The sequence below is a fragment of the Theobroma cacao genome, chromosome 8 (genome assembly GCF_053813885.1).
Source record: "Theobroma cacao isolate CCN51 chromosome 8, ASM5381388v1, whole genome shotgun sequence".
NCBI lineage: Eukaryota > Viridiplantae > Streptophyta > Magnoliopsida > Malvales > Malvaceae > Theobroma > Theobroma cacao.
Genome location: NC_142646.1, coordinates 14,607,828 through 14,614,927, shown reverse-complemented (window position 1 = coordinate 14,614,927; position 7,100 = coordinate 14,607,828). Strand labels below are relative to the sequence as shown.

At 34.6% G+C, this 7,100-nt stretch overlaps 1 non-coding gene across 1 annotated transcript; it reads right to left on the bottom strand.

The window, feature by feature from the left end:
- Positions 1–5,961: 5,961 nt before the first annotated feature.
- Positions 5,962–6,068, bottom strand: LOC148761231 (small nucleolar RNA R71). The gene has a single exon (XR_016028125.1). It is a non-coding gene; the product is annotated as a small nucleolar RNA R71 (small nucleolar RNA).
- Positions 6,069–7,100: the final 1,032 nt, after the last annotated feature.

The following is a 7,100-nucleotide window of genomic DNA, read 5'->3' as shown; positions in this document are numbered from 1 at the left end:
AGCTTTTTGTGACTCAAATCTCTTCCAAAACTTCCAAAAGATTGTTTCTAAATGTTAGAGGACTCTTTTATACTTGGAGAAACATCTCTGATGGCGGTTTGACAGTTTTCTAGCTGTTGGAGACAGTTTGGAGTCGGTTCTAGCCGTTACTCTGCCTTGTAGTGCAGATTTAAAACTTGCAGGCAGAATGCTTTTAGTCGACTAATCGATATCTTAGTTGACTAAGTTGTCTCTGTTTTCTGCTCTCTGTCTCTGGCAGTTCTGGCAGTAAGCACTTAGTTGACTGGCTCATTTCTTGGTTGAATAAGTTGGTTCTGTTTCTCAATATTCTTTAGCCTGCCATTTTCCAGTTTGAACCTTGGCCAACAAACATTCTTCCTTATTCAACTAATGATCTTCCTTCTTGTTAAGCAGTCATGTCTTATTATTTTTATCTCCTTTTTTTTTCTTTTGATATACACTTTGAAAGATCGATTTATTAATTTCATACATTAATTTTCTTGCACATTCAAGTAAAGGCATTAGACACAAATGAATGGGAATATTTTGCTATCATGAAAAACATATAGAGTCAACATTCTCTGTATCTTATTTTTGATGATCACAAAATACTCCAAGATTAAGAATGCAATGTCTATGCTCAACATGAATGCTTCAAATCTTTATGCATAATGAGGTGCTCCCCCTTAGTCAATGCATCTACTTTTCTTTCCATAATATTCAACAAAACCAAAACTGAGCATCTAACTCTATTTGATTTAATATTCCTTCTCTCTTTTTTTTTCATCATTAAACAAGATATTCAAAATGTTGGGATGAGCTTTGCAGCCAATTGGGATTGGTTGAGGCTTGATTCCAATCATGCAACAATATCATGTTGTTGAATGATTAGAGGCTTTCCTTCATCAATAAGACATTAATTATAATGAGTTATAAGTCTACTTGGATGAAGTCCATGAGATTAATATGCCTTGCAAGGAAATTGTAATGGATTATAGTTATGAGATTCCTATGCATCAAAGCATAATCTCAAAATGTTCCTGGTCAATGTATCATTGAGACTAGACATCAATGATGCTTAAAGACTGGTATATTCTATTTTCCTTACTTTGGAAGTAAGCAATCGATCTTATAGATTGAAGTATAGAGATACTTGGAACTAGAATATAGGTGCTTGCCTAGGAGAGCAAGTTCATTGAACATGACCCGCCATGAGAAGTGCATTTTGTAATACACTCTAGTGTCTATGCAACACTTCTCATGTGTCAGTCGTGTAAATACTCCATAGACTTAAGGCACCAGGTTGTCTTATGTGTGGAATGCTACGTTTTGATTTCATCCCTATGGGTGCCTAACCAAGGATGCCAAAACATGATGTTTTTAGGTATAGTATGAAGCATGTGAAGGCAAATGAGTGGTCAAGATAGGAATCATCACCTCAAGTGTTTTAGAGGACATATCCTATCAGTTCTTGGTTAACATTAGCTTATTAAAGTCCTTGGCCAAGGCAACATGGAGATTATGAAAAAGGTTTCAGAACTCTTTATAAAGCTAATGCTATAATTGCAAGAACAAATATGGAGGTCAATAAAAGTAGACACTATACCAAGCTTTTATCATCTCCAGGATATATGATGAGGGAATGAATTACACTGATAGATTGTACACTGAAAGGTTGTCAAAGAACCCTTTGACTCTCCCAACAATTGGGTGGCCATGATGCATTGCTAGATGCTAATCTTGGTCTATGGAATTGATTATAAACTAATTGATTGAAATTTATATTAATCAATTCCATTGCCAACATGTTGGGAACCTAATGGGTCACACACAATGATTGTATTTGAATTAAATTAGGAGAGTGTCGATTTAAGTTAGACTTAAATCACATGCTAGGTAATTAACTTCCATAAACTTAATTTTTTTTTTATAATTGGGGAGGGGGCTGCTCTTTAGGTAGGGGGATTATGCACCAACCAATAAGATAAATGCTCGGGTGCAACTTCTATAAAACTTAATTAAAAGAGTTTAATTAAGTTTTTGGCATAATTATAAATAGTTATAACTATAAGGCCTTGATTGCAAAATATAAAGGAATTTAATTTTGATTTTAATTTCCAAGAACTTAATTAAAAGATTTTAATTAAGTAATAGGCCTAATATTATAATGTGTTATAATATTGAGGGCTTAATTGCAAAATTGAAGTTATTTTAACTTAACTATATAAGTCACCTTTTAACTATTTTCCACATGAGAGTTTTTCACAATTGAAGAAAACGTAGTTTTTGTCAAAAAAAGAAAAACGTTTTCTTTCTTTGCCACCACTCCCTTTGTGTGAAAGAGAAAATTGCTTATGAAACAATTTTCGAGAAAGGTTTTGCTAAGATTGTGAAAAAAAAAAGGACAATTGTTGTCCTCTTTGCTAGCACAAAGTATAGTTAAAAACTTCTTCCTTTGTTGAAGGTTCAAGTGCAATCGTGTGTACTACCATTAGAGGCCAAGCACTTGATTGGCTAGGGTTTTTGCTCCTTGTGGTGTTCGTGGGATTGGTTCGAAAAGTGCCATCGTGATTATGAAATTACATGGCAAGGTAACTTTCTAAACAATAATTTATTTTGTGCTTTTATGTGTTAAATATCACCAAGGTGATCCATGGGTGGAGGCATGTTTTGTTGTTTAGTTTTAAAATTTTTAATTTTCTTTCCGCTGCGTATTTTGAGCATGCCATCCATAGCCAAACCCATCACAAAACTCCTCCTTAATGAGTGCATCAAGATTTTATTTTAATCTTTAAATCAGACTTTAATGAATAAGAATCATAAGCACTCATACACCTAAGTCATAGAAGCTTATAGATATAGTTTAATAACTTCAAGAGTCAAGCTTGTGTCAATGTAGGAACAAGTGTATGGGAGTTAAATCATTTAAAGAAATTGTCAAGAATTACTCAAATAAAGCTCAAGCAAATTTGATCATTTTTTCATAATCAAAACTATAATAATTTTAAAGCTAACATCATCACCATGATTCAAACTTCAATCAAGTTTGGAGGCCTAACAAATGATGATCTAAATGGCCATAATTCAAACTTTTTAAAGATATGTGATACTTTCATACACAATGGTGTTCTAGATGCTACAATTCATTTGAGGCTTTTTGTGAGACCTCAACCTCTATAGGCTTGTAACTAAGTATAGATGTAATAATACGAGCCTGGGGTAGTTTCATCATTTTCTCTAATAAGCTTTCAGAAGAAAGTTTTATGATATTTTAAGGCTTAAATGGGTACAAAACTACATAAATGATGTGTGTTGATGAAAACACGAAGAAAACTAGAAGTTTCAATAATTTTCATAATAGGGGCAAAATGGTCATTTTTCACCTCGAGTTAAAATTTTAAGTTTTATGAACCCGAACATATCTAGACCATTATGGATCTTGTCCTAGTGTTAAAAGAGCAAAAAGATTGCATAAAAGATTGGAGGAGAATAAGTTAATTGGTGGAGAGGCATTTTCGTAATTTTAAAGAAAAGGATAAGATTGCCTATAAATATCTTGAATTTCTAGCAGCTTCTAGAGATTTTCCAGTAGTTGGTCTTCTTCTTCTTCTCCTCTCTCACGTTTCTTCAAAACTCCATGGAAGCTTGATTTGAAGCTTGAATGATTTTCTCTCTCTAGCTATAGTTTTCACACCTTTGAACCCTTTTGACTAGAACCTTTGAATTCTTTCATTCTCTCATTTCAAAACTCTTGATAAAGCTTATTTCCAGACTTTTTCTCACTAGTTAGGCATTCTAGAGAGAGAAAGAGAGAATTACCCCATTAATGTGGAAGCAATTGGAAGGGAATTTGACTACAAAGGAGCCTTCGGGTAAGTGATGAACTAAGCTCGATTTTTAGCTGCAGAAAATGGCTAGTAATTGGGATTTATGAGCTGTTTTATTGTTGAATATGTTCATTACTTTTAGTGATTAAGATAGTGAACATAGATGGCCATTTAATGTGGCAATTGAAAACTAGCTAAGAGATAGCTTTTAGAGTTCATAGTGTGTAAATTGATCTATTGTTTATGTTAATGTGATCCTAGGTTTTAAGGAAGCCCCATCATCCCATTTAGACAATTAGGGGAATTGGAGTCATCTAAAGGCTCTACAATCATTTGGTGAGTGGACTTCCTATCAAAATCGTTTTGGGAATATGACTGTTTTGAACAAAGTGTTTGAATGATTTTATACAACTTTTCTCAAAAATGAATGCCTTGGGAACAAGCTCTTGTGAAATGGTTTATGTTATGATATGTGGTTATTATGGATTTCTATGTGGCTGCATTATTTTGATATACATATATGCTTGAATATAATGTTGTGTAATTATATTGACTCGGCTATGTGCGAGTAGGGAGTGCGCATAAGCCGAGGATGACCTAGTTATGTGCGAGTAGGGAGTGCGCATAACCAGGTGATTACCCAGCCATGTGTGAGTAGGGAGTGCGCATGAGCTGGTGATGATGATGATGGGATGGTATGCATGATGGTGATGGGTATATGTGTATGTGTACATACGTAAACATGTGTGTTATAATACATTTATGAATTATGTATATGGATGTAATGTATGTGAAATTCGGTATGTTAAATTTTGGGAAGTTGTTATGTATTTCTTATTGGTTTTGAACATTTCAAGCAGGGTGGTTTTCTTTGGGAGAAAGGGAAATTTTTGTTTGGTGCCTTGGATTTCGCTGCAGCGAAAATCATTCTCGCTGTAGCAAGAAACTCTCAGGTTTTGAAAGGGTAGGCTAGCCGAAAACTCGCTGTAGTGAGGATGCATTTTTGCTGCAGCGAGAATGGCACCGTAGCTTCTCGCTGCAGTGAGAAACTTTCTGTTTCTGGGTTGTAATTTCGCTGCAGCGAGAAACATTCTATTTCTGGGTTACAATTTCACTGCAGCGAGATTCAATCTTGCTGCAGCGAAAAACTTTCTGTTTTGGTCTCTTATCTGGTTCAATTGTTGTCCTATCTTTCACTTTTTTGCTACCATATCAGAGCATGGACTTCCAACATTAAGGATTAAATGAGTTAAGTTTAAAATGAGGAGGTTTAGTGAGAAATCCTCGGTCAGTTGAGAAACCCTCATTTGGTTAATAACTAAATTCCCAACGTCGCTGCAACGAAAATTCATTCTTGTTGCAGCGAAGATTCATTGTCGTATTTGACTTACTTGTGTAATATTTAAGCTTTTATTCTTCAAATGGTTTGTTATGTATGGGTTAATGATTTTCAAATGATTAATCATTTAAAGGCTTGATGAGGGGTTTTTAATAAGAATAGAAACAAATTGCATTGTTTTGAAAAAGAATGCATCATGATTTCATTAAAGATTCCTTATGGTATGCTTGTTCCCTTCCTTGTTCACTCACTAGGTTTATACTCACCATTTTCAAATTCATGTTTTCATATCACGAGGCAGCCGGTAACTAGGACGAAGTGTCCTTGTAGACCTGTGTCCATCTTTTGGTAGGTATCTCGACATTCAGTAGCTGTACATTCATCTGAGTCCCTCCACTAGAAGTCAAGTATTCTTTTTGAGATGTATAGGCGAACCTAATGTACATTATTGGAATACATGTTGTAGACAATGTATGTATATAATAAATGAGAAATGCCAATACCAGTTGGCAATGTCTATTACTATTTTGATTCTAAGTTTTGAAAAATGACTTAGTAGTTTATGATGGAATGATGAACACGTCAGACTATTAGGCTTGCTTGGGCTTAGTGGACTACGTCTATTGGGCCCATGCGCCTGTCATGGCCTGAAATTTGGGTCGTGACACTTTTTCCTTTCTCATTGAGGGATAAAGCTAAAGCATGATTGAATGCGGTCTCCACTGGCTCAATAACAACATGGGATGATCTTGCTCAAAATTTCCTTGCTAAGTTTTTTCCTCCGACCAAGACAGTGAAATGAGGAATGATATCACATCATTCATGCAGCAAGATTTTGAATCGTTGTACGAGGCTTGGGAAAGGTATAAAGAATTACTTCGGCATTGTCTTTATCATGGTCTTCCAAAGTGGCTTTGTAACATCCCGTGCCCTCCTATAGAAGTCAATAGGACCTTATCGACAAGACAAAGGGTCAATTGACGTAAATTTAGTGGCCAAGAGCTGTGACGAATGGAAGGAATATTTTGGAATAATATATTTTGCACGTGAGAAAATAATAATTAAATAATAATAATATTTTATCTAGGATGAATTAGTGAGTTAAAACGGTGATTTAGAAGCGAACTGGGGCAAAGTGGAACACTTTGAGACTCAAGGAGACAATTTGAGAATTTTAGAATAAGATAATATTTTGTTAATAAAATAATATTAAAATAATCTGATGCTGGAACGAGTTGCATCTTGCAAGAAATAGGTTAAGTTTAAGTGGGGGAGACCAATAATAGAATTTATAGATATCATGAATAAAATAATACTTTTTTCATTTATATTATATTATAAAAGTTAGATAGAGAAATTATTAGTCACATGCAAAATTTGTTGAACAGAAAATATTAGTCATGAAAAATGAGATTGTGTGGAAGATTCGCATATGCATGTGACAATACTATTACATGCAAAAGATGGCATATAAAGGTGTAATCTTAGTGGGGAACATGTGGGGCCCCCACCATGTGACAAATAAAAAGGAAAGAGACAAATGTAAAAGGTGAAATATGCATGTAATGTTATTGGCTAAATGGGAGGCCAAATGAGAAAGAAGGTTGAATCATGCAAGGTTATTGGATATAAGTAAGGTGGATGAAATGGAAATGCATTAAGAATGCATGAAGATAGATTAAAGAATGGATGGATAATGGAAGTGGATATTCAACCAATGAAAAGAGATGGAAATTGGATGCATGAAATCTTATAGGTTGGCAAGGCGGCCAAATAGAAAAAAAGGCAAATGTGTGCATGCAATTTGATTGGTTAAGTGGGTGGCCATATAAATACCAAATTTCAAAGTGTAAAAGAAATGAGAATTGGCCTTGGTGAAGCTTGAGAGAATCGGCCATTGAGAGAGGAAAAGAAAGAAGAAAGTGTTTTTGAGA